Source organism: Balaenoptera ricei, chromosome 3 (assembly GCF_028023285.1).
Source record: "Balaenoptera ricei isolate mBalRic1 chromosome 3, mBalRic1.hap2, whole genome shotgun sequence".
NCBI classification, from domain to species: Eukaryota; Metazoa; Chordata; class Mammalia; order Artiodactyla; family Balaenopteridae; genus Balaenoptera; species Balaenoptera ricei.
This window is the reverse complement of record NC_082641.1, coordinates 40,429,309-40,457,064: the sequence shown is the minus strand read 5'-3', so window position 1 is coordinate 40,457,064 and position 27,756 is coordinate 40,429,309. Positions and strand designations below refer to the sequence as shown.

General features: G+C 34.1%; 1 long non-coding RNA gene across 3 annotated transcripts in view; it reads left to right on the top strand.

The window, feature by feature from the left end:
- LOC132362225 (uncharacterized) overlaps window positions 1-27,756 on the top strand; it is a 745,765-nt gene that overhangs the window by 427,459 nt on the left and 290,550 nt on the right. The window lies entirely within an intron of this gene.

The following is a 27,756-nucleotide window of genomic DNA, read 5'->3' as shown; positions in this document are numbered from 1 at the left end:
GGCAAGTGCCCACTGAACAACATGACCAGAACTAGGAGAAGTTTTTGAATACCAGCTTCAGGGCGTCACTCATGAAGAATCTGATTCAGAGGGGAGGCCAAGGAAATACATATATGTGACCAATCCCAATGGCCATGTCAGATTATGAAATAAAGTACAAAGAAGGACTAGATAATCCATACCATCTTCATTTGTACTGTTCTCAAAAGGACCTTTCGGTTCCATCATTCTATTAAGCCTGGCAGTGTGGCTTTTCCTCTTTCCCTTAATTCTCTATGCATCCTTAAAATACATTGCTTCACTTGAGGAAACATGAGTTTGTTTTTTTGCAACAGAATAAAGTCCAACTCACTATAACACATCTCACCTTTCATTTACTTTACACTGATTCAAAAGAATTACTTCTACAACTACTCATATTGAAGATGGTAATTATTCATAGAATAAGAAAAGTAGACCTTGAATTGTAAATTTATAATCCAGTTCAATTTTTGAGAAAGAAATAACCTGGTTTCCAGGTGTCATAGTGTCTATAAGATCATTTTTTTTAACAAAGGTACATATTATTATTTCATAACTCTAATATTTAAGAAGTTCTAACACATGCCCTATTGAAAATCCAGTGCCCAAATTATTAAGCTATACAAAAAAATTCTGTATGACTTAAAAAGTTAAATAATACTGAAATCCACATTATAAAGTATTACAAGAAAATATGTAAGAAAATATATAAAGGTAAAAAAAATATATATATATATATATGGGCTATAGCTATTGAGTGCTTACTCTGTGCCTGGTATTGTTTTCAGCTTTAAGTGTTACACACAGACTAATTCATTTAATTTTCAAAAGTACTATGTGAACAAGTGCTATTATTACCTCATTTTTCAGCTGAGGAAACTGAGGCATAGAGAGGTCAAGTAAAATGTTCAAGGTCACACAACTAGTAAGCGGCTGGATTGTGAAACAGACAGCTGGACTCCAGAACATGCACACTTAACCAACATCTAAGAAGGATAAAACTTAACAGCATGTCAAGTGAGCAGACTATTTTCCCAAAAATGTAATCCATGTTTTGAATGTATATACTTTCGCCATTTATGCATAGGTTTTTCATGATCAGTAAACAAATCTGTAATGATTGGATTATTTTGAATAGCCTTTCCCAAATTTACTACCAGAGCTCTAGTGACCATTTGCTGACCTGGAACTTGGGTGTCAAAAGTTCTTACTGATCTTTAACCATGCATACATTATAGATTCCCAGACAAACAAAGGGGCTTTATTTTCTGCCTTGATAGATTTATGGATTTATTTATTGTAAATTACTCACTAGAGAGAGACATTTCATTGTAAAACACCCCCTGGTATTGATTCAGTAAAATGAGGGTGTCATCATTAACCAAATTTTCCTGAATACTCATGCTATTAAAACTAATTGACCATGTCTCTTCTTTAACGTTAGCTGTGCATTTCATGTGCTTTCTAAGGAAGGTTTTATCTGACATTCCTACCCCATACATACAGCATCTCAGGATTATACCTCTTACTCAAGTCCTCGTGAAGGTTTTCTTCATCTTTGGATAAAAGGAAAATCTTCTAGAAATGCTAAAAACAACTATGACTTTTAAAATTATTTTCACTTAATATATCCATATCTATTTAAAAATTTATGTATCTAAACCACTAGAATCTGAATTTTAAGAAAGAAACACCAAAGTTTATTTATAGTATTTTCTGTGGAACATGTTTGAATTTTCTTTTCAGTGTTTTTAACTTTTCTCAGTTACCCTGTATTAATTCTTTTATTTGACTAATGACTTAGAGGAGAGGTCATCGTCCTCCTTGCTCTTGATAGCTTCTTCAGATAGTTATTCCCCAAATCACCTGCTTAAAATAAAGTAAGAATATCTATTCACTAGAGCTAGTGCTCTATAGCCAAACCATTAGCTCCTTCTTCATAAAGTGTAAATTTTGGCGCATGATTCATGGTTTTCTCTATCATCTGTGGACACGTCAGTATCCACATGACAGACTCACCCAATTCCCTGACTTCCAAGTTTCTTGATTTGTTTAACTCTACTTCATCCACACTACCAGTGTCACATGCTGAACACTGTCTACACCAGAAATTACTCTACTACTCCAGACCTTTGAAACAAACATGAAAGTCTCTGATAAGATTTTCCTGCTATTACTGCTTGAGAGCTCAACTATTCCTACTGGGACTTTTTCTTGACTTCTTGGGGACTGTCTTCTTTCTATGGATCTAGTCCCCTCCTCTTTTTATTTTTATTCACATCCATCTTAGGCTCCATTGTCTATCATTTCAGTAACAATTGCTTCTTAATCTTTATTGTCAATTTGGCAAAACCTCCACCCTGGGTGAACAAAAATATTCACTTTCTCTCTATAACCTTGCAGCTGATTGTTGCACGGAAAATTATGCATTAGCATAGATTGGTACCACTGTTAATGTGTGACTAACGAATGCCAAATACCCCTAAGTCAGCACGGAAATTCTATTATGTTTCTCTAGTTGACTCACTGTCCTGGCACTCACTTGCAAAAACTGTTTTAAACCTTCTTGATGCTCTTCAAAACTCTGATTTTGCCAATCCATTGCAATTACTCTCAACAAATGGGCATGTTTTCTCCATCACAAAGAAAATAGAAAGCATAAGACAAGAATTCACTCAAATGTTCTTTAATTTTTGGACACCTGCACATATTTTTTCCTTGTTTCCTTCTTTGGGAGAAGGTGTTTATCTTCTCTCTATAGCCAACTTTTCCATTGCTCTGGATCCTGTACATTCTAAATTTCTCAAAGATTAAGAAGGATAGTGGTTTTGAAACCACCCCGCCTTCATTCTATGTAAGGAGAGATTTAGAGGGCTAAGAAAGAGCTGTTTGCACTAGTATGGTGAGACCTATACTATACTACCAAAGAAAAATACAAATATTCATTTGCAATAATGCTCATGTAATTATTCCACAAAGGTCAAAGTCAAAATCATGTTCAAAGCAGGAACTCAAGTGAGATTAGACTGTATTACCACTGAAATAACATTTGTATTGGTTAAAATGGGTTTTATTTTTAGTTAAACAAGTGAAAAACTTAGTCCCTGATTAAAAAAAAAAGGAAGCTAGAATGGGAGCCTCTACTTTTACTCTCACTCCTGGGCCTACAGGACACAGCACTTCCTATTTACAATCACAAGAACTAAGAGAAGTCCTCATGATCATCTGGACTACGTTGAAATACTTTACTTGGTAAGGCACAAAAAGAGACTAAGGTTGAATCCCGGAATGGTAGGGAAGGGAGAAACGCAAAATAGATTTCTCTTGGGCAGGTAAGGGGGTAGATATGAAAACTTGAAAATGGAAATTAGAGAAAAAGAGATGGTATACCCTCACAGTGAAAGTCCAAGTCTATGAATCAGGAGGGAATAGAAAAAGGCAAAAGTACCTTCTTTGCATTCTCTATGCTATATTTTTCTGAGAACACTTGCTTCTTCAGTGAAGAACTTGGTGTTCTGCCTGATAACTGAGGCTGTGTTAGGTCCAGAGAAAAATAGCCTAATAAGAAAAATTTAGGAATAAGGCAGTGATTACCTTTTAACCATATTGAGGGGGCTCCAGTGGAGACAGAGGCAAAGTTTGATTGACTTGAGAATTACTACATAATTTTTACTGGTCATCACAGTTATAGTGTGACCCGAGTGCCATGAGCATCAGAGAAATCCTTCAGAGATGTTTTAATATGAAGAACAAATTTACTGCCTCTTCACACCCTCACTGCCCCCAAATACTACCATCAAACATAGCATGAAACTCTTTAGGACAAGAAAGAAGGCCCTGTAATAATAATTACAGTGCCCATACCTGGGCACTCTTCATTTACTTATATCACTCTTATCTTTTTGTCTACTAGAATCTTCTCAACTCCCTTACCTTCTAAGACAATAATATCAGCAACAAAAGGAAGCCCTCCAGCTACCATCAGATCTCTCCTCTGTAATTACAACATTTAATAAAGAAGGGAGTAGTTGTTCCCACTCACCTTCCATATTTCTTATTTATTTACTCAACTCACTCAGATTTGTCTTCTATCCATCCTCATCACTCTCTTGGAATTGTTATGCTAATCTTCCTACTGTGTTTTTTCAGTTCTAATAATACTTGGTCTTTTGATGGCATTTAAGATGTCTTTTCCATTTTTCAAAACTCCTTTCCCTTGGCATTGGCAATGGCATTTTTCCCTCATACTCTTTGGCCAATACTTGCCAGTCTTCTTTCCACTTCAACTTTTTCTACTTGATTCTTAAATGTTGAAACTCCTCAAAGTTTGTTCCTCATTTTCACTCTTCTTTCATGTTCTACTCTCTCTTTAGAATATCTTATCCATGCTAATGGCTTCAATTACTGTCTCTAGGACAATGATTCTGAAATTTCTGTTTCTAGCTCTGAGTTCTCTGAATTCCATACCACTACCCACCTGACTACTACGTCTTCACTTGGATGTCTCAAAGGCACCTAAACTCTACATACTAGAATCTAACTACGGCTTTCTTTTTAAACTTTGTCATCTTCCAGTGTTTCCTCTTTGGGTAAATTGACATAATGATACTGAAAATTTATATTCAGAATTTGTGATGATATAGATTTGAGTTACCTTTAAGGAACAATTCTTTTAAACAGAATTATACATGGAAACAATTTCTAGAGTGAGTGGTCTCATTTCAATAAGGTGGCTTCTCAACTGTTATTGCAGATTATTCTGAGCTGTTGAAGTTAAAGCAATTTTATTATGTTTATAATATATTGCTACCGTGTTAGTTTTTTAAAAAAAAACTTTGCCACTTGTGTCATCAGAAAAATTTAATTTTTTAAAGTCACACAATGATGTGAATATAGTATATTTCCATTTTGGATAAAATTCTCATGATAGGAATTATTATAATTCCTATATTATAATTATTATAATAACTGCAAGTGGATTTTTAAAAATGTATATCACATTGTATCATGCCATTTTGTTCAAAAGTAATTTTTAGTAAAATTGAAGGAAATGAAAAGTTGCCATCATTTTGGATATTACATTTTGGATTTCCCAAGCAGAATCATAGTATAATCTCTACTATTAAGACTAAGTATGATGTTCCATCAATTTTAATTAAGGAAACCTTTCTGTGGGTTGTCTTTTGAAAAAACTTAAGAATTTTATATCTCCCTTCAAATTACTGACACAGACAGAGGTGTGAGGTCATTCCTTAGACTTTTTCATCACACCCAAAGTGAAAGAGAAATGGAAGCATGATGAGAATTAGCCTCATTTGCCCATTTTGAGCTTAATAAGGCACTTTTACACAGATACTTAGGGCTCTCCTGTATCTGCACTAGTTCTAATTAATGCTTGCCACCTCTCATCCCTGGGCTTAAGAACGAACCCAAGAGAACCCCCTTAGAAAGAGGAAAATAATTTTTTTTAAAAAAAGGTCTCTCTGAAAGATTTAATATACTTACTTTATGGAATAATATGAGATGATTTTAAAAATGTCTAGATGTTTTTCATTAATATGCTCACATTCATGCTATATTTGTTGAATAATTAACAGAAATAAATGAACGTTTCTTTCTATGTATGATGCAAACATCATGGGCTAGTCCACACTTTAATTTCATACTTGGTGCTTCAGCTTATGCTATGTTTTTATTAGTGCTGGCCTATTAAGCTGCTAATTTATCTGCTGTTGTGAAGCCCTCTGGAAATGCTGCTGCATAAATAATAGAGCAGTGATCCATAGCCACCTCCCATGTAACAGCATCAAGTCCACTGAGGCTAATAGGAACGAACTGCCGGTTGCTAGGTGCCAAAATGCTGCTTGCCTATTTAGGAAGTGATACAGTTTTGTCTCCCTGCTAAGATGACAAAACTGTAATTAGAGATTAATCAAGAGCTACATTAGTGCCACAGTTTCCTGCAGTCTGACTTTTGTTGCCCACCAGCAGTTAAGTGCATCTGCCTGTATTTACCAGTTCTCTGGAGATTTAGAAATTTATTGTAATGTTTACAGGAACAGCTGCCGTGCAAGTTGTCAAATCATAAAGAACTAACTCAAGAGAATGCATATAATTAACTACTCTGTCTTTATTTATTTTAAAAATGAGGCTTTATTTAGAAAGATTAAATAACATGTTACATAACCAGCTAGTTTTTTCATTCTTGGATTTTGTTATTTTTCATTAAAACATTTCTACCAACTATACAGTGATTTATACTGGATAAATAAAGATCAATTCAAATATTGGAAGGGAGACAAGTACATGCTGGTAGCAAAGGAAACATGAATCTTGTGATTATTCTGGGAGCTGGGTTGGTGATGTATGATAACATCACTTAAAGATCTATGGTGCTATAGTGTTCTTAAGAAAAATAATATTAAGACTTACTGTGGAACTGATCTTTATTTAAATTTCACTTGATATTCCTTTAGAATTTTTGATATATCTGCTTTGGGGCAAATTATTTTTTCTTTTATATTTACATATGTTGCCCTTTGTTTTTTCAAATGCTATAGCATAGGGGCATGTTAACCACAACCATTTTTTTTTTGTAGAAAACCTGGTATCCTAGATAATGGCTTCTTTGTTTTAGTTGATTATTATAGCAAAGATAGTGTCAAAATTAAGACTATTGGAGTATCTTTAATCTTAGATTGTAAAGTTATGAGTAATAATAAATAATAAATGACAGCATTTTCATTGATATGAAATTATCTTAAAAGTTGAAGTGTAATTAAATATAAAATGTATTTTTATTGTTCTAGTTGTATAAAAGGTAGTTGTAAATCAAATCAGTGGAAGCTATATTCTTCTGAGTACACTGTATAAAATTATATACATATCACATGCACAGACACAAGCAACCATGTTTAAGCACATTCATAGTATGTATATTATTTTGTATGTAAAGGAAATAGACTTAGATTCCATTTTGATTCTTCTAGCTTACAGCAGAATTTTAGAGCAGTTGTAACTCATTCTAATACTAACTCTGTTGATACAATACTAGTACCATTAGAACTTACAAGTCTTTAATAACATTGCAAAACTAAAAGCTATTTCAAAATGAGTTGAGGTTTTGTATTCAGATTTTTAATCACAGTACCATATTTCAAGTATAAAATGCTCTTGGAATCACTAAGTTTTGGCTCCATGGGAAAAATATAATTTTCTCAGAGTACTTGATACTTTATTTTTCCTCCCTAAAAGCAAGGAAGAAAAAATTGACTGTTACCGCTGTTATTGTTTCTAAAAAATGTGTAACATACATATATGTACATATATATATGTAGTCAGATAAAAATTTGTCAGTCATTAGAATTATAATAAAAGAAATTATAAGATCAATTACAGAGCAATTTGTGCTAAAGCATGTCAGGTTTACTTTGGAGTTTGTGTTTTCGTTTTCTCTTCGGTCTAATGTGACAAATTTCTGTATATTTGAGAAATATCATTAATTTAGAAATAAAAGGTGAAATAGAAGAAATAAAATATAGAAGGAAACTCAGCATCTGTTAACTGAAAGTGCCCTGCAGGGACTAATTAGGAAACTGAAATAGTTCCTGCCTGCCCTCCATACTTTTGTCTGGGGAGTGTCCGTGCTCTAGAGCCAACTCCCGCACTGGCAGTAGATAAACACCTGGTCATTAACAAATTCTGAAATCAGATTTTTGCTGACAATTTATACATATTAGATTATGGTACTATATAATTTTTAAAGAATATGAAACTTTGATTGAAGCAGATGAGTTTATTTTTGGAAATACCAGAGACTTCATTGACAATTTTTTATAATAATTAATTTAGCCAACATAGAAAGAATTAGTTTTGAATAAAAAAGACAATGTCCTTCTTATGTGGAGAGTTACAGATATTTTTTAAACACTAATAATATACACTTCAAATAACTTAAATTTTTAATCACACTGATTCAGTCTATTAATAAATATATATTAAAATGTAGAACAATATAAAATGAAAACACTATTAACTAGAGTCTCATGGAAGTAAAGTGTAACTAAGCTGTTAAAAATAATTAATAGGAATTTTTCTCCCTCTACAATGTGTTCCCTTCAGTTGAAAACATGGTTAGGACTGAGAGTTCTTAATGTTAATTACAGGCAGACCAGTTATAAGCTAAGGCCAAAAATTTATTTTACATAACATGTCATTATTGATGTAGAAAAGCATGTCTGGGCAATAAAAGAAATGTGTTAGCAGCTAGTCACTAGACTTTGTTTCATTATTACTATATTATTTGTTCTCCAAGGCTATTTAAGAAACATCAACAATAACAACAATAAAACTTGTTTTTTTCTCTTAGGAAGAAATCCAATACAAATATTAAAACTAAGAATTGTCCATGAGCCTTGAATTATCAAATTCCAGTGATTTAGAGTAAACTGAGGCTGAACATCCTACTTAACTCTGATGTACTAGGTACTTTATTTATTAATTCATTTATGTGTGAAGTGTTAAATAAATTATTACTGCTATAATTTAGTGGATTAGACTAAATTCATCAGAGTGAAATATGTCTTGGAACTAAGTGCCATTCTGCTATATTTTTGTTTTACGGGCTCAGGCAAATTAATTGTCTGTGCCTCAAATCTCCCAAAAAAAAGGAGAAAAAAAAATCTACCACACAGGGTGGTTTGAGGTTTATATTATTTGCAACATGAAATGCTTAAGGTGGTACGTATTACTGTTTCAAATATCCATTTTAGGAAATCAGGTAAACATAAATATGTTTAGAGTAGAAGCTGAGATGTATTTTCACCACCATCCCTCAACTATATCACTGTTAATATTCTAATTCGATTTATTTTTAGAATACACTCACACAAATGTAGAGTGTATTTACTTACATAAAAATTCAAATTATGCAATTACACAATTTGTAATCTGTTTTGTCCCTTTGTCCCATTTAATATACTTTGAGCATTTTAAATGTCATTAAAGAGCTTTAAAAATGGACTTCCCTGGTGGCACAGTGGTTAAGCATCCACCTGCCAATGCAGGGGACATGGGTTCGAGCCCTAGTCCGGGAAGATCCCACATGCTGCGGAGCAACTAAGCCTGTGCGCCACAACTAATGAACCTGTGCTCTAGAGCCTGCGAGCCACAACTACTGAAGCCCACGTGCCTAGAGCCCGTGCTCTGAAACAAGAAGCCCGCGCACCTCAATGAAGAGTAGCCCCTGATCACTGCAACTAGAGAAAGCCAGCACGTAGCAACAAAGACCCAACACAGCCAAAAATAAATAAATAAATAAATAAATTTATTAAAAAAAGAAAAAAAAGAACTTTAAAAATAATTTTGATATATACATAATAATTCAATTAATGGATATATTATTTATTTAACAATTTCATCATCATCATAATTAAATTACTATTATTATCAAAAAAGCACTGCAATGAATATTATTCTACATATATCTTTGTTACCCCTCTCTTTAGGATAGAAATATGGCAACAACTATTATTATTGGAAAAACACAATGAAAAAAATGAAAGTTGTCTTTTTCCAAATTACTTACCCAAAAGACTATGCCAATTTCTACTTTTCTAAGTACCTTGTGAAAATCCTTGTGTTATCACACCAACTTCTATATTGGAATTTTTTTTCATACTTGCCAATTTTGTGAAAGTTAATGGCATCTTTTAAAATTTTGCAATTCTTTATTCTTTATATTTGAATCATGATACTGAGCCGCATTTTTCACTTTTGGTCACAAGAGGAAACGTGGTATCTATGGCAACAGAAAAGTTGAAGTGTGGTTCCTGACAGGGTTTTCATGTGACAGAAATGACAGTCATCTTTGTTAAGTAGTACTATGTTAAGATGGTATCTTTTGTGTCAAATTTACTGTGATATCCAAAATTGGGGAATTACAACTTTAAAGGCAAAGACAGCTCAGCAATTAAAGTGTATATCTGAGAGTCTTTAGACAGAGTCCTTGTGACCTGCCTTTTGGTTCAATGCTTGATTTATAAAGGCATGGACTAATGTTCCAAAATCATGATTAGAGAATTAAAAGATGTCAGCATTGAGCCTGGACTGAATATGTTTCTCATTCAGCCTGGACTGAAATTACACATGTGGGTAATTTTGGCTTCTTCCTTATCCAACATATTGTAAAAATGGAAAATTCAAGTTATTCAAAAGCTGGTTAGCAAAATTTAATTAATATTATTTGAAATGGCCTTTTTTCCTTCCCTTTTCATTTTTTTAAAAAGTGTGCTTCCTCGAGTTCACTAAGACACACACAGACACACACACCCTACACCACACTTTTAAAAAAATTCGCTTTTGCTTTGTTTTTAATTATAGTAAAATACATATAAGATAAATTTATCATTTTTAAGTGTATTGTTTGGTGGCATTAAGTACATTCACATTGTTGTACTACCATCACCACTATCCATCCATAGAACTCTTCATTTTACAAAACTGAAACTCCCCCTTCTTCCCTGACCCCAGCCCCTTGAAACCACCATTCTATTTTCTGTGTCTATAAATTTTACTCTGGTAGGTACTTCATATGAGTGGAATTGTATAGAACTTATTTTGTGTCTTGTTTCACTTAGCATAATATCCTCAAGTTTCATCTATTTTGTAGCATTTGCCAGAATGTCCTTCCTTATTAAGTCTGAATAATATTCCATTGTATGTTTATACCACATTTTGTTTATCCATTCTGCCACCAATGGATACTTGTGTTCCTTTCTCCTTTTGGCTATTGCAAATAATGCTGCTGCAATAAACATGAGTGTATAATATCTCTTCAAAACCCTACTTTCAATTCTTTTGGGTATGTGCCCAGAAGTGGAATTGCTGGATAATATGGTAATTTTTATTTTTAATTTTTGAGGAGCTGCCATACAGTTTTGCATAGTGACTACACATACCATTTTACATTCTTACCAACAGTGTGCAATGTTCTAATTTCTCTACATCTTCACAAGTCCTCAACAGTACAGCTAACTAATATATTTTAAAGATGAATTTCAGAGAGATTGAGTAAGTAGCCCAATGACATGGAGCTAATAAATGGTGGAAAAGAGATTCAAACTCAAAGGTATATCCTTGGTTCACTATGTTACACTGTCTCAATTTTGTAAGTGAAGGCAAACAAAGTGTCTTAGTTCAGACTGCTATAACAGAATACTACAGACTGGGTGGCTTAAACAACAAACATTAATTTCTCACAATTCTGGAATATGGAAGTCCAAAATCAAGATGCCAGCGTGGTTGAATTTTTGGTAAAGGCTCTCTTTCTGGCTACAGACAGCCATTTTCTCATTGCATCTTCACATGGCAGAGGGATGGAGAGGGAGAGAAAGAGAGGGAGGGAGAGAGGAAGGGGGAGGGAGAAGGAGAGACAGGGATAGAGAATTAGAATATGAGAGAGATAGGCCTAGCTCTCTTCCTGTTCTTGTAAAGACATTAGATTCCATCTCAGGGGCTCCACCCTCTGAGCTAATTGCTTTCCAATGGTCTCACCTCCAAATGCCATCATGTTAGGGCTTCATCATGAATTTTGAGGGGCCACAAATATTCAGTTCAGGGCATGAGTGTTTACTGTATGAAGGTCCCAGTTCCACATAACAAACAACTAGAGTGAATAATTATATTTCATTTTATTCATCCAAATCCTTTTTTTTCAAAGTCCCAGCTCCTCCATTACCACATGAGGACTCAATAGTCAACCTCTTCTCACTACAGATTTCTTTCCTATTGTCTATATCATTCCTTGTATTCCAATCAGTTCATCAAATATTTTTTATTAATTCAATTTCTGTATGTACATCATCTTACTACGTTATTAGATTCTTAAGGGCAGGAATCATTTGATATATTTTTTTCTTCCCTGATTCTTTACTTTTGAATATAACATTGTTATTGATCAATTTGCATCTCATAGTTTGCTAGTAATAGAATTTGACTAGCCCTAGTAAAACCCTGCTGCTTTTATAACATTTGCATGTATTTTTTAAAAGGCCATTTAGTAGATTGAATGTTTATATTCAGAAAGAGGAGTTTTACTGATTATCCTATATATACATAAATGTGTATATTTATATTTATATTATCCTAAATATGCATATGTATGTATATTTCAATACATATATATATTGGACTCTCTGTTATGTTTCAGTCATATAACACTGGATGGGTTCTAAAGTTGGATGAACCTGGATTAGAATATTGGAATACCAACTCTAAAAATTGCTAGCTACCTTATCTTTGAAAAGTATACTAAACTTTGATTATTTACATGGAAAACGAGAAAAATCCAACCCATAGAATTGTAAAGATTTAAAAGGGTAACACATACAAAAACTCAGGACAATACCTACCATACAGTAGGCTCAGAATGAATGTTAGTCATTACAATTGTAATTATGAATGCTTTCTAATGATAGGTTTCTCTAAATCTACACTTCTGTATCTGTAGGTTGGATTGTATTAGCATTTTAGGAGCTTTGATTCTTTAAATTAGCAATAATAATTTTACTGAGAAAATACACCCTGTAGTTTTGCTACTACAATACTATTGCTATTACGACTGCTCCTATTACACTATTACTGCTACTGCTTGGTTTTTTCATGGGGAGAACAACTAACTGTCCACACAAAGGCAAAGACAGTATTTGGAAGACAAGCAATTAAAAAGTTAGCGTGGGCACTACTGAGGGAGGGAGGAGTGTTTATGGCAGCTGAGAACAACCCCGGACACACCCTGTCCACTGTGGCTCAATACAAGTCTAAGGCCAGGCAAAGCAGAGGACACAGGTGGTGGAGCTCATTCCGGGAACCCTTTTGCACTGTTGGTGGGAATGTAAATTGATACAGCCACTATGGAGAACAGTGTGGAGGTTCCTTAAAAAACTAAAAATAGAATTACCATATGACCCAGCAATCCCACTGCTGGGCATACACCCAGAGAAAACCTTAATTCAAAAAGACACATGCACCCCAATGTTCATTGCAGCACTATTTACAGTAGCCAGGACATGGAAACAACCTAAATGTCCATCAGTAGAGGAATGGATAAGTAAGATGTGGTACATATATACAATGGAATATTACTCATCCATAAAAAGGAACGAAATTGGGTCATTTGTAGAGACGTGGATGGACCTAAAGACTGTTATACAGAGTGAAGTAAGTGAGAAAGAGAAAAATAAATATATATTAACGCATATATGGAGAATCTGAAAAAAATTGGTATAGACGATCTTATTTACAAAGCAGAAATAGAGACACAGATGTAGAGAACAAATATATGGATACCAAGGGGGAAAGGGGGATGGGATGAATTAGGAGATTGGGATTGACATATATACAGTATTGATACTATGTATAAAATAGATAACTAATGAGAACCTACCGTATAACCCAGGGAACACTACTCAGTGCTCTGTGGTGACCTAAATGGGAAGGGAATCCAAAAAAGAAGAGATATATGTATACATATAGCTGATTCACTTTGCTGTACAGTAGAAACTAACACAAAATTGTAAAGCCACTCCAATAAAAATTTAAAAAAAAAAAGGATTCAAAGTGTGAGAAGCAGATAGTTTTATACTCATGAAATAAACAGTGACTAAATTTTTTAAAAATATAAATGTATGCTTTTTTTACTTATTAATTTGAAGATTTATAAATGATAAAGGAATTGTTATATGTGATAAACATATATAAAATCAAGGCAAAAACTATGAATTTAGAAAATATGTTAATTTTTCAAGGATTATTTGTTAAAAGGCCTTCACCAGTAATGGCAAAAGGTACTTTTTCCACTGGGGGAAAATATCCAAGTAAAGCAGAAAACTCCCATAAATTGTCTCTTCTTAGTATCTCCAGGTTGAGCTGTCTCTCAAATAGTTCTAAAGGAGAAAAATTGAAAATGTCTTTAGCAATGGCAACATTTTACATCAAAAAACATTTGAAGAAATGGATTAAGATACAGAATTTAACTTTAGCCAATTGAATGCCATCAATACATGATAGATATTCTGATAGATTATCCAGAATATCAAATAGGTAGACTCAAGATAAGAAAAAATGGGTATAAATTTTTACACATTCAGCCACACTAAAAGATATAAAATTCAAAGAGTCACATTTTAAAACTGGTAATATTATTTCTATGTCTTCAATGAAGTATCCAATTCTAAGTCAAAATTTCATAATATGATTTAATTACACATATATTCAAAATATTTTCCTAGTGTACAAAGATTCTTAACTAAGTGTTAAGAAGCCAGAACATTTACAGCTGAATTGAAGGCACAAAATATTTTGAATATTTATAGAAAATTAGTAAGAGTTATTTTCAGCATCAAATTATCCTGCATTTTTTTAAATGCTGTAAGATTTATGTGTTATCTACTGAGTTTTTGGTTATTCATGTATAAATCTGCAAGGAAGAATGAAGAAGTCAAAACAAGTTTTTAAAAAGTGATTTTTAAAGTAAAAAAGTTCCCCTGGATTAGAGAAGGACACTTTATAGTTGTAACTTCAGCAGTCACTTGGGATCAAACGCTAAATCCAAAAGGCAGCTGCACAGCACAGATGAACAATTTTGTTCTCCACAATTACCTTGATTGTAGATAATCTGATTTGGACCGCTGTGTGTGTGTGTGTGTGTGTGTGTGTGTGTGTGTGTGTATGTGTGTATCTAATCTTATATAAGAGTTGATGCCTTTGGTGGCTGAATTAGATCAAAATACAAAAGACAAAATAGCTAATAAGTAAGAAACATCATCAAGATTTTAAATCTACAATTGTACTCTATTTCCCCAAACCCAGAGCTTTGATGAAAATTGTTTATTGCATGGCTAAGTTCTTATCTGGAAGACATCTTCTGGGCTTTGAAGATTTTACCATAGTCTTAGAAATAAAAAATTGAGCAAATTGCAGTGCTTTTCTGTAATTTTGTAAAACAGGGTATTTCAAGATAAATTATACCAGTGGACTGTATCTGTCTTGTACCACAAAACACATGTAAAATACCTGTAATTTAGTCATTTCAAGGCATGCATGAAAAAGGTAATAAACACAAATACAGACATCCTAGTTTGCAGACATGCAGACTTCACAAGTTAGAAAGATCTCAGACTTACTAAATATCAAAGATGAAATCTGTACTGCACACCAAACTACTGAAAATTGCCTTCAAATTTAAGGTGCAATTTATTTCAAACGGGGTAAAGTTGTAGCTGGAAGAATTGAAGCATAGAGAGCTGCACCTAGATTTATTATTTTATATTTACAATACAAATCCACAAACACATACATGCAAACAACATATGTCCAAAATTATGTTCTTTTTCATTTTGAATGGCTTGATAGTTTTAATATTTAATTTATGTCAAAAACCTTTATTTTAAAGCATAATATTTGTCCTTCAAAACTTTCTGATTTCCAGAATTTCTCAAGATTTTTTGGGATGCTTGGAAATTTTTTCTTAGAATAAAATTTTGTTCATGACACTAAATTATAAAACCATCTTGTCCTTGTAGTAAATTAATGTCAATAGTAAAAATGTTACTTTATTAATAAAATAAATATTTTTTTCTCTTTCAATTGACCCTGGTCTCACTTTCCTAAGAAATATATGCAACTCTAGGCAGAAAGGACACCCAAAAAATGTATAAACACAGTACAAGTATAACTGCAATATTTAGGTTTTACTTAACCTTCCCATTACAAGATACTAATGTAAAGGAGATAAAAGTATTGAGATATTCTTTTTTTTTTTAAGAATGCAGACAAGTTCTCCCATGCTCACTTGCATCAGATTGTGAGTAGATTAAAACTCTATTTTCCTCGCTATTTCAGCAACAGATTCAGGTAAATAGGTGGAAAATTCCACAACTGCAATATGGACACAGTTTCACTGGACAACTTGGCATATATAGAACATTGCAATTGATCTCAGGAAAACAAATGTTTTGTCTTTTATCTGTTCAAAAGTCTAAATGAGGGCTTCCCTGGTGGCGCAGTGGTTGAGAGTCTGCCTGCCAATGCAGGGGACACGGGTTCGAGCCCTGGTCTGGGAAGATCCCACATGCCGCAGAGCAGCTAGGCCCGTGAGCCACAACTACTGAGCCTGCGCGTCTGGAGACTGTGCTCCATAACAAGAGAGGCCGCAATAGTGAGAGGCCCGCGCACCGCGATGAAGAGTGGCCCCCGCTCGCCGCAACTAGAGAAAGCCCTCGCACAGAAACGAAGACCCAACACAGCCAAAAATAAATTAAAAAAAAAAAAAGTCTAAATGAACTTGACCTCTCAATTGACCTTTGCAAGTATGAGAATTCAGTCTCACTGTGATAATAAGACTTGTTCTATCTATGTCAATTTAGGGAAAGACATAAGATAATCAGTAAAACTCATCTTTTGGTGAAAAGTAAAAAGCTAAGAGTAGTAATGTACATGCAGGAGTAGAAGAGTTTTTACTTAGAGTGACAATAATTGTGCAGGATGTAATTGGGTAGATGTCAGAGGACTTCTGGTTAGAGTCAGTTTTATAGAGTACTTTCTGGCATTTTTGTGTTCCTTTTGCAACCTTGGTTACTTCAAAGGCTCTACCTTTCCTTAACAGTCTTGTTTATTGCCATGATACTTATGGTTGACTCAGGAAAGCTTCTCTATACTTCCATAAGGCCAGCTTCATGGGCTTATGACCTGTGATATAGGACAGGGCCTGTCATTCAGAGGGCTTTAAGGTCACTTGGTTTAACATCACTGTGTTGAAATTCTTTTTTTTTTTTTAACATCTTTATTGGAGTATAATTGCTTTACAATGGTGTGTTGGTTTCTGCTTTATAACAAAGTGAATCAGTTATACATATACATATGTTCCCATATCTCTTCCCTCTTGCGTCTCCCTCCCTCCCACCCTCCCTATCCCACCCCTCTAGGTGGTCACAAAGCACCGAGATGATCTCCCTGTGCTATGTGGCTGCTTCCCAAAATAGCTATCTATTTTACATTTGGTAGTGTATATATGTCCATGCCACTCTCTCACTTTGTCACAGCTTACCCTTCCCCCTCCCCATATCCTCAAGTCCATTCTCTAGTAGGTCTGTGTCTTTATTCCCGTCTTACCCCTAGGTTCTTCATGACCTTTTTTTTTCTTTCTTAGATTCCATATATATGTGTTAGCATACGGTATTTGTTTTTCTCTTTCTGACTTACTTTCTGAGAGACTCTAGGTCCATCCACCTTACTACATAATATAATCTTTGAACTTGTGTTTGTAAGTGAAATCCAGTGAGACAATGGAACGTGCAGGCGAGCAGAGGAGAGGCTCGCATTATGCGTCTGCCCCAGTTCTTGCTGTGTCATGTGCATAGAGCATTTCTGATGCCCAGGAGCACAGAATTCCTATGGATCCATGATTGTGGGAGTTCAGTCAGGCTCAGAGTACAACATAAACATGCTACATTTCCACTCAGTTCATGAGGGCACTGACAGGAAACCACCTGTGCTGTTACTTGAGCCAGACTTGCTTTGAATACAGAAGGAAGGCATTGGCCTTCTAAAAACCCAATGACCAAGGAACCCTCTTATATCTTTTAACCTGTGTTACTTCTCTATAGTTGCCAACCACTTAGTTTGAAAATGATGATGCAAAAAGAAAGGAAAAGAGGGCAACCCATAGTTCCTTTTCCTTTCAGTTCTTCCTTACTCCTGATAGAATATATGTGTATCAAGTGAAATAAAACCAGTTAGTTTTGTGCACTTTTCTCACTGTTCTGGAAAGAATGAAATATATGTGCAAGCATGAGCTAAGGAATACAAGTGTGTAATTTTGGTGATTCTGTATATGAGTGAAATGCTATTTTCTTTGTCGTTAAAACTGGCATTGCACAGTATAAAGGTGATTGGCAAAATCCATGCTAATGATTTTAACATTTAATTTGTCTTTACTTAGAATATTAAATAGAAAACTACATTATGACACATTGAGAGGGAGTGTCTGTGGAAGAGAGAAAAGGCTTTATATTTTAGTGCTTTTAATAGTAGTTTTTCATGTTTTTTGAACAAGAGACTCTGCATTTTTATTTTTCATTGGGTCCCACAAATTATGTAGCTGGCAGTATCTTTCTAAGTATTAACAAATATGTACTGAGTGTCTACTATGTGTCTACAATGGTGCCAGTCACCTGGGGTGAGGTGTGGGAGGGCAAAGCATTTTGCAAACCCTTCATTTTATTTTCACAATTAGGTAATTATGTGGTAGTATACCTGTTTACCAGATGAAGAAAATGAGATCCAATTGTCACAGAATAGGTAAAAGGCAAAGTCAGGATTTAATCTGAAATTTGTCTGACTCCAGACACATACTCTTTCCCCTCTCTTGTGACCATATAATTAACATTCCAAACTGGTATACTTTTGACAATAAAATGGGATGATATTAGTAAATACTCCAGGACTATTGACATAAACTGACTGTGTGAAGTAAACCAGGATGTGTCATCTCTCAAGCTATAATTCTTCCTCATATGTAGTTGGCCATTGATTTATCTTGTATATTCCCCCTGTATCTGTAGGACAGGTCTTGTTCAGCACTTGATAGCTGCTTCATAAATTATTTGCTGAATAAGCAATTCTTTGCTGAGTAGATCCTAAATATCATGTGGTTAAGATTTTTCCAGTGGTAAAGTACACAAATAAGTGTAGAAGTTGAAAATAAAAAGAAAAGAATTAAATAGAATTATAAGATGTCTCATTTTATTTCATTTAGTTTCATGCCTCATAAACTTCAGGTATTATTTCAAATTTAATAAGATATTGGTTTACAAAACAAATGGAAAAATTAAGACTCTTTCTAGTCTTCACATGTTCAAAAATTTTAGATAGTATCATACTTAGAAAAGTTGTCATAGGAGTTTTTTTTTTTTTTTTTTTCTCTAAGGGATTAAATTGGATATAATCCCAACACAGTCGAAAGCCAAGTGCACATATGTAAATTAGTGGGGGAATTTAATCCACCATCCAATGTGCAGTGGACTGAGAAAGAAAACTTTTTGGGTATTTATGATGCTTGGATTGTTGATGACCAAATCACTTGTCCCATTATGAGTTTATTTTTACTAGATCGTTCACTATTTGGAGACAGAAAGTATCTTGTCTTATTTGCCTGTGCATCCTACACAACAATCAGTGCAAGTCTCAGGGCAAAATTAGGACTTAATCAGTGTTTATGAATGAAACTAGCTATCAGAACATTTATGGAAGCTATGGATACAATTCTAAGAGTAATTGTTAAGAACCTTCTTATTAAAATGTAATTGGGGGAAGAATTAAGATACTTCCTTGATAATAAAAGATGTGATTCTCATGTTCTGGAGGAGGGAAATAGAAGTTACATACTCTGCTAGATGGAGCCTACAATATATTTAAATTTGAGGTATTTTAAAGAAATTTGGATGGTCATAAAAGTTTCTTGAGACTTACAGTATTTAAAGCATGACTGTCCTTTTTCGTTCTATTTCTATCTCTTGCCCTAAAATTATTGATGAGAAAACTTCCTGTCCTTCACTCTGGTAATGATTACCATTTCTGGGAACATTGTCTCTGAATTCAGGACATACAGAAAGGACATCTCACTGCTGGATGTGCTGATTCACTGGCTCTAATATGTCATTTTCAGAAGCGTTCCCTCTCACAGATATTTCAGCATAGCAGATTCGTGGGTCGAAGGGTAAAAGCAGGTTACCTATGGGTAGAAGCAGATAATGGGCATTTTATTACCCAGACATCTCTCATTTTAAAGCTGCTATTCTCAAGGATTAGACAGATGACCTCCAGTCATGATTTTGATTCCATAAATTGAAATTGGTTGTAATACTGTTCATTGCTCACATGTGATTATGCATGAAGTTAATGTTACGGGATTTTCTATCTGAGGTGATTTCTTAACCTTTTTTCTGCCTCACTCCCCTTAAGTGCACTGTATTCAAGTTCCCACAGGAATCTGCTAAATTCCATAAAACTCCTGAATGAAAGCAATGAGCCCATTTAAGAAAATAGCATATATTTATTTTTAGGACTCAGAAAGCTCAAATTTAATAATATCATTTTTACAGTTAGGGCACCTGGCTAGGTGCTAAGTAGTACACATGGTCCCCACCTGGAAAAAGATAGCTAATTATAATAGCAATGTTGACAGTACTTATGATTATAACAGCAAACCCTTCTGTAGTGCTTACTGTATACCCTTTGTTGTTCTAAATGTTCAAATATATTAATTCATATAAGAAATTTGCATTGTTTCTGGTAAAATAAAACAAGTGCACAAGTAATTAAAACATAAGTAGTTTTGCATTAAATATATAAAAACATGTACAGAAATGCCATATAAATTTGGAAGGAGGACCACTACCTAGATGCTATAATCAAGAAGACCTATAAGAGGTTGCTTATTGGTTGTCTTCTATATGCTACCACTGTGCTAGGTATATCAGAAACCTCCAAGAAGAACATGAGATTGACCTATGCCTCAAAGAAGTTCAGGAAGCAAGACTCATACATAACACATAATTAGAGAAGCAAAGAAGGTAACATATACTTTTAAATTCCTTATATTTTTATGGTTTTGCATTTTTAAAGCATTCTCATATGTTTTATTCTATTTGTTCCGCTCCTCAAGCTTACAAAATAGGTATGGTTATTTTTTTTTAACAGCAAAAGCTGTTAAAAAAAACCTGAAACTGCAGAATGAATCTGCCTGATTTAAAGCACATGCCCATTTAAATAGAAGACCCAAAACGACTAGTAAATGTAGCCAACACTTATTGAATACTTACTATGTATCAAGCACTTAAATCCAAAATGGTACTATGATATAGGCATATTACCAGGAAACTTGAATGTAAAGAAGTTATGCAGTTCGTCCAAAATAGTGTAGTTTTTAGTAGCAGAACTGACGTTGAACCAGGCTGAATTACTTGAGCGGTCTCCCTCATGACCAGTCTGCAATTCCCTATGTTGGTGTTGTCTAAATGTAAATGAAGACAGAACGTAATGACCCAGTAAAAGTGATGACTCTGTGTTGCTGGAAACTAGACTATCGACATGGAGGAAAGTCTGTCATTCCAGACAATAAAATAATTCCTAAAACTTTGTCTTGTACCCTGATACTCATCATATAACAAGTCCTTTCAGCTTAAATATTCTTTTCTTTCAGAAGCCTTCCCTTGTATGACCATGTCAGTTGTCACCATTATGAACAAAGCACCTTGAATTTCAAGCATTTGATATGCTATATGGCATTTTTTAAATTAAAAGAATGGACTTTCTATCAAACACAAATGAGAAGACTAGTCTAAAGATTATCAGCCAATGTGGTTATTAGCATACCTTGATGATTCATCTGAGTGGTTTGTTAGTAGATTTTTCTTGCTTATGGAAATAGGAAAATCACCACAATTTTGAAGGTCCGTCAACAATACGATTTAAATTCCCACTTTAACCGTCCATCAACATTATTTAAAACCTGATTCTGCGCAGGAAAATATGGTAGTCCATAGTGGTGATAGGAACAGTATATGGATTATTGTTTAACACCAAGAAAATTAATAAAATTCAGAAGTATAATTTCTCTTTGTTTGAAATGGGTACACTAATAATATTTACCTTATAGATTCACGGTGTTTATATTTTTATTAAATGAGATAGTTTGATTAAAGTAATTTGGAATCACTGCCTCATAGTAAGCATGGTATTTTTATTATAATACTACTTCTAGAATAAAGTTTTATGCTTCTATATAAATGTGGTATCTTATATGACAAACTTAGCAATTAATCTTGCCCAGAGATGATAAGGTCCTAATGACATCATTATAAATAAAAATCTCATGGAAGTGGAGACTGGTTTGCAATTTATTAATTTACAGTGGAAAACCTAACTGTCATGCCAACTACACTATTTATGTCACCATGGTCTGTAAATGATGGTTGAAAGCAAATTTGTTAATGTGTCATCAGATGTTAAGCCATATTTGGGCAGGAATTGACTGTCATCATATCCCCTGCAAGTAGCCCAATGATTAACATTGATGCATATTTTTTGAAAGAATTAATAGAATGGGTTTAATGTAACTTAGATAAAAATAACTGTCATATGGTCTGTGTTAGATAAGTATTGCACTCAAAAGAACTGCTAGTTCATTACCCAGAAAAACAATTTAAATTTTACAACATACAGTATAATATCGAAATATCATCTTCTTTTCATTTGGCGATTGCTAAAAGAAATTATCTCTTTCTTACCATCTCATTATAAATTCTTGCTCAAATTCCTAACCTTAATGTTTTTCCCATTATTTTCCTACTTGCTTTTGTTTTTTTCTTAATTTTATTTATTCATTTATTTTATATTTTTTTGGCCACATTGGGTCTTCGTTGCTGTGCGTGGGTTTTTCTCTAGTTGCCACAAGCAGGGACTACTCTTCGTTGCAGCGCGCAGGCTTCTCATTGCAGTGGCTTCTCTTGGTGGCTGCTCTTGTTGTGGAACACTGGCTCTAGGCACACGGGCTTAAGTAGTTGTGACACGTGGGCTTCAGTAGTTGTGTCTCGTGGGCTGGACAGCGCAGGCTTAGTAGTTGTGGTGCATGGGCTTAGTTGCTCCTTGGCATGTGGGATCTTCCCAGACCAGGGATCAAACCCGTGTCTCCTGCATTGGCAGGCAGACTCTTAACCACTGCACCACCAGAGAAGTCCTGATTTTCCTACTTTCTCTCTTCTCATTCTCTTACCTTCTGAAGTTTTCTTCCCCCCCCCCCTTTTTTTTTGAAGAGCTGCTCTTAATATTTCTAATAGGAAAGAACTCTATAATGCTTATTTTCTGTCTCTGTTAAATAACTGTTGTCTGCTGCAATTCACAGAACCATTTGTATTTTTTGCCACCCGGAAGTCCTCCACAGCCAAGATGCTCCTCCCCCTCCTCCTTCCCTACTCCTTCCTCCTCCTCCTCCTGGTCCAGGATGGAGTGGGGTTCCTCCCAGATGGGGGGAATGGGGAAATTGTACAATTCATCTTGCTGGTTTTTATCCTTTCATAATCCAGCCAAAGCAGATATTGGTGAATTTGAATTCTCAGAGTAACAAACATATCTGAAACTGGGTTTAATGCTTCCTAAACTCACTAGAACTGATTCTTCTGCAAATAAAGATAGAAAGAATGAAATAGGATTCTTTTTTATCATGAATGAAGTTGGCTACTAATTATCCTTCTTTTTACAACTGAATTAAACAGGGACTTTTACATTCTAACCCACAAAATGTCTAGGAAGTTCCAGTATCTAATTCAATCTTTCTTACATGATCTAGGGGTTTCCTAAAACATTATGAGATTAGCATCCCATTAACTAAAGTGATTCCTTTGTGGTAAGTGTTGTCCCTCAATAAAAAAACCCATATGAACAAACAAATCAGGGGGTGCAATTCCTAACCCAAAATGGTTCTGAGCTTATCTTTTGGTTGACTTTGAGCATCAGCCTTTATTCTTGCCTATTCCAACCTTGATTGTTGACATCTGATGTAAGGAGAGTGAATTGTCTACATTCATTTTGGGTCCCAGAGAATTTGGACATTTCAAGTCCATGATTCCTTCTGATATCTCATTCTCTGAGAGTCTCCATGAGAGTAACTTTCTTTTCATCCTCTCTAACTGGCTTTAGTAATGTTTGACATATAAGTGTCCCTTTGCTGCTGTTGACTTTTAAGCCCCATTAAAATAATTGGCCAACCAGCTCTCTTTCTTACCTGAATTCTTTGTTTTTTAAAAAAATCATTTTGCTTTTGTTTTAGTTCTCAAAACAGTGCCCATCACTGTAGCTGACCTGCTACAAATCCTTAAGACCTAAATCACTTAGAACAATAATTTTCATTCTTAAATGCAGTTGTAAACATCATATCAGAATCCCAGAAACACTCCCTCCTGAAACATACTTTTCTTGGGCAGTCAGGCTGTCCAGCAGAGAAACGGAATTCTTTGGGCATTTGAATAAATATTATATATTCTAATGCTAGAAGTACAAACTCTCACTTACCCACATATTTCAAAAGACCTGCTCTTTAACGACTTCAATAGCATTTTTCAATCAGTTACAAAGTTCTTTCTTTTCATTCATAGAAGAGTGTTCTTCATGAATTTTTTTTTAGGTCTTGTAACAAGGTGACAATGTGACCTGTGGTTGTAAGGGCTGCACAATCTATTGTTTCTCAGTGACAGTCTATTTCCACAGTTCTAGAATCATCCAGAAAAAATGAGTAAAATGCCTTGAATTAGACTGAGCATGGCAGCTGCTATTTACTTTTCTTAGGAAAAATGGGAGTCCATGGAGGTTAGGCTAAAATTCAATTTCTAATTGAAAATGCTATAGGATATTCTCATGGACTTTCTCAATTATGTGAATTAATATAACTCTACATAAATTTGATATTTCATGTGGTATACTCTATTCCGAACAGAGAATTTTCCCAAAATCATAAGTTTAAACACAAAGTCTCCACTTCATCTCTGACTTTGAGGTGCTATTCTAAGAGCCACAATGCTTGTGTTTCCTCCACTGCAACTGCTGCACTGTAAGTCTAGCCTCCATTTGATCGTGGTGCAAGTGTGCTCTTGGCTTCTTGTCGTGGTCAGAAAATTATCTGTGGATCAGTGAAATGTTATATATTAGGTGCAGAATTCAGAATAATAACTTCTAAAATGTGCCCTACATAAAAGTGGACAATCTGTATACTCTCCAAATACTGGATCGCATTAAAAATGCACAAGTTTATTATTTAAAGAGTATTTTAAGTGATTTTAAGACTTTAACTCTTGCGGATGGTGAATTAACTTATATCAGATTAACCCTCCTACTGATAGCAATTATAAAGTCTGGATAAATATCTTTAAAAAAAAAGAAACCCGTCTCTTTTGAGGTACTAGAGAGAAACCTGTGGAAGATAAAAACAGGAAGACATAAACCTTTGAATTCCACATTTGGTTAGCTTCTCTAGTGAGGGCATTTGTCAGTTCTTTTCTTACATGGAAAATTAACCTCAAACATAAAATAGAGTTTTATGGGATAAGAAGTCAGAGACTGGGACTTCCAGAGCCAATATAAGTTAGGGTCAAAATCCTGAAAAGGAGGGAGACACAGAGAAAGGAGGCACCCAAACCTGCAAACAAACACCTGCAAATCCTTGATTGACTTCTGAATTATACATATGTGGAGTGAGACTCACAGGTGAAAGCAGCAGTGGGAAAGATGACAGACTAAACACAAATCTGAACAACTTCTCATAAGAGTTTGGAGTTCAGATCATGTCAAGGTAGACAGCCTTGCTAAATATCTTGGGCTATCTGTTGAAATTCCAGAAGGATAATATCTTACAGTTAAGATCCCTAAGGACCAGGAATAATAAATATTGCCTACTATTAAGAAAAAGTATCAGTAGATATGCCCTGAAGACACCTAAAACCAAACCTTCTACAAGATTAAAGTGACCAACAGTAGTTTAACTGCCTAGTAGCACAAAACTCAATCCTATTCAGTATATAGTGATATATCCAGTATAAAATAATAATTATTATGTATTTATATATCAATCATGTAAGGAAGCCCCAAAACATGGCTTATAATGATGAGAAAAATTAGTCAATAGAAACAGATCTAGAGATGACATGTTGGAATTAGCAGAAAAGAACTAAAATTTACCATTGTAGATATGTTAAAGTATCTACAGAAAACAGTTAATGAAAGTGGTGAAGAGATAAGAAAATTCAGAATATATAGAAAAACTCTATTAATAAGGCCAAAGGAAAATTCAAGGATGGGGCTATGTAATATCTGAAATCAAAGTTCATGGAGTATAATTAACACAAGATTGGACAGTACAGAAAAAAGGATAAGAATTTAAAGAGCACTCACAAAAAATGATCCTAACTGAAGCAGGCAAAAATAAATAAATAAAAGATAATAAAGAGAGACTAAAAATGTGTAGGACATCATCAAGTGATTTAATATGAAGTTCATTTGGAATTTTGAGAAGAATGGAGAGAAATAGTTGTTAGAAAAAGACTTTGAAGAAATATTGGCCAACACTTTCCCAAGGATAAAAGGAACCATCCACAAATTTAAGAAATCCAGCAAATTGCAAACAAAAGAAATTCAAAAGAAAAAAATGCACATAGGTGCATCACAGTCAAGTTGCTAAAACAAAATAAAAGTCAATCAAAAAATCTTAAAAACACTGAGGGAAAAACAATAAAAATGATGATTGGCTTTACATCAGACACAAGGAAGTCTAGAGAAAATGAAATGGCACCTTGACATCTTTAAAATGCTTAGCGGAAAACTAACATTTAGCCCGTAATTTGAGATCCATAATTTTTTTTAAGAAAAAAATTCTTAAAAAATGAAAGTGATATAAAGATATATTCAGATAAACAAAAGCTGAGAAAACATGTTGCCAGAAGACCCATAATAAAAGAAATGCAAAAAAGAACATATTAAGGCTGAAGAGAAATGATCCAGATGGAAATTCAGATCCAAAAGAAGACATGAGAAGAACTAGAAATGGTAAACCTATGGGTAAATATAAGGTTTATTTTTCTTTTCAAAAATTATTTAATGATTCATTCACTGTTTAAAAAAAGATAAAAGTATATAGTGATGTTTATAAAATGTATGGACATAATATTGCATAAAGTCTGGAAGAGCATAAAAAGAATTATGGTCTTTTAAGGTTCTTATGGTGGTATAAAATGAATTTATGGTAGACTGTGATGAGTGAAGGATATATAATATAATCACTAGAGCAATCATTAAAAATGCAAAAAGTTCAGGTAAAAATCCAATAAAAGTGATAGAATGAATTATTTAAATTGTTAATGAGCCCAAAGAAAAATAGGGAAGGACCTATAACCCGAGATATTTAGCAAGGCTGTCTATCTTGACATGATCTGAACACTAAACTCTTATGAGAAGTTGTTCAAATTTGTGTTCTGTCTGTCATCTTTCCCACTGATGCTTTCACCTGTGAGTCTCACTCCACATATGTACAATTCAGGGAAAGAAAAATAGGGAAGGACCTAACAAGCATACAAAAGTAAGACAAAAAACAAATAGCAAACTGATAAGCTTAAACTGAACTGTATCAAATAACCACGTTAAATATAATTGAAAGAATTATTCTAATAAGAAACCAGGATTGTAAGAGCGAACTGAAAGAAATGCTAAGCATGGAAACACTGATGTGGATGCAATACATCAAATAAAGTAGACTTTACCAGTAGTAAAGAGAGTCATTTCATAATGATAGAAATATCATGAACTCATCAAAATAACAATAACAATAATCCTACATAAGTATGTACAAAATGACATACTTACGTCAAAGCTTCAAAAATACTTGATGCAGTCTGAGAAGATAATAGTTATAAATATACAAATCTATAATTATGGTTAAGATATTAATACTCTTCTTTCAGTAACTGATGGAACAACATGTAAAAGTAAATATATTGAAGATTTAAACAATACTCTCAAACAACTTGACATAATTAGCACGATTAATATGTATAGACACTCCACCCAATAACACCAGAATATTCATTCACCAAGAGAGACCGTATACTGCATAGTAATAGTGTGGGTAGACAGAGA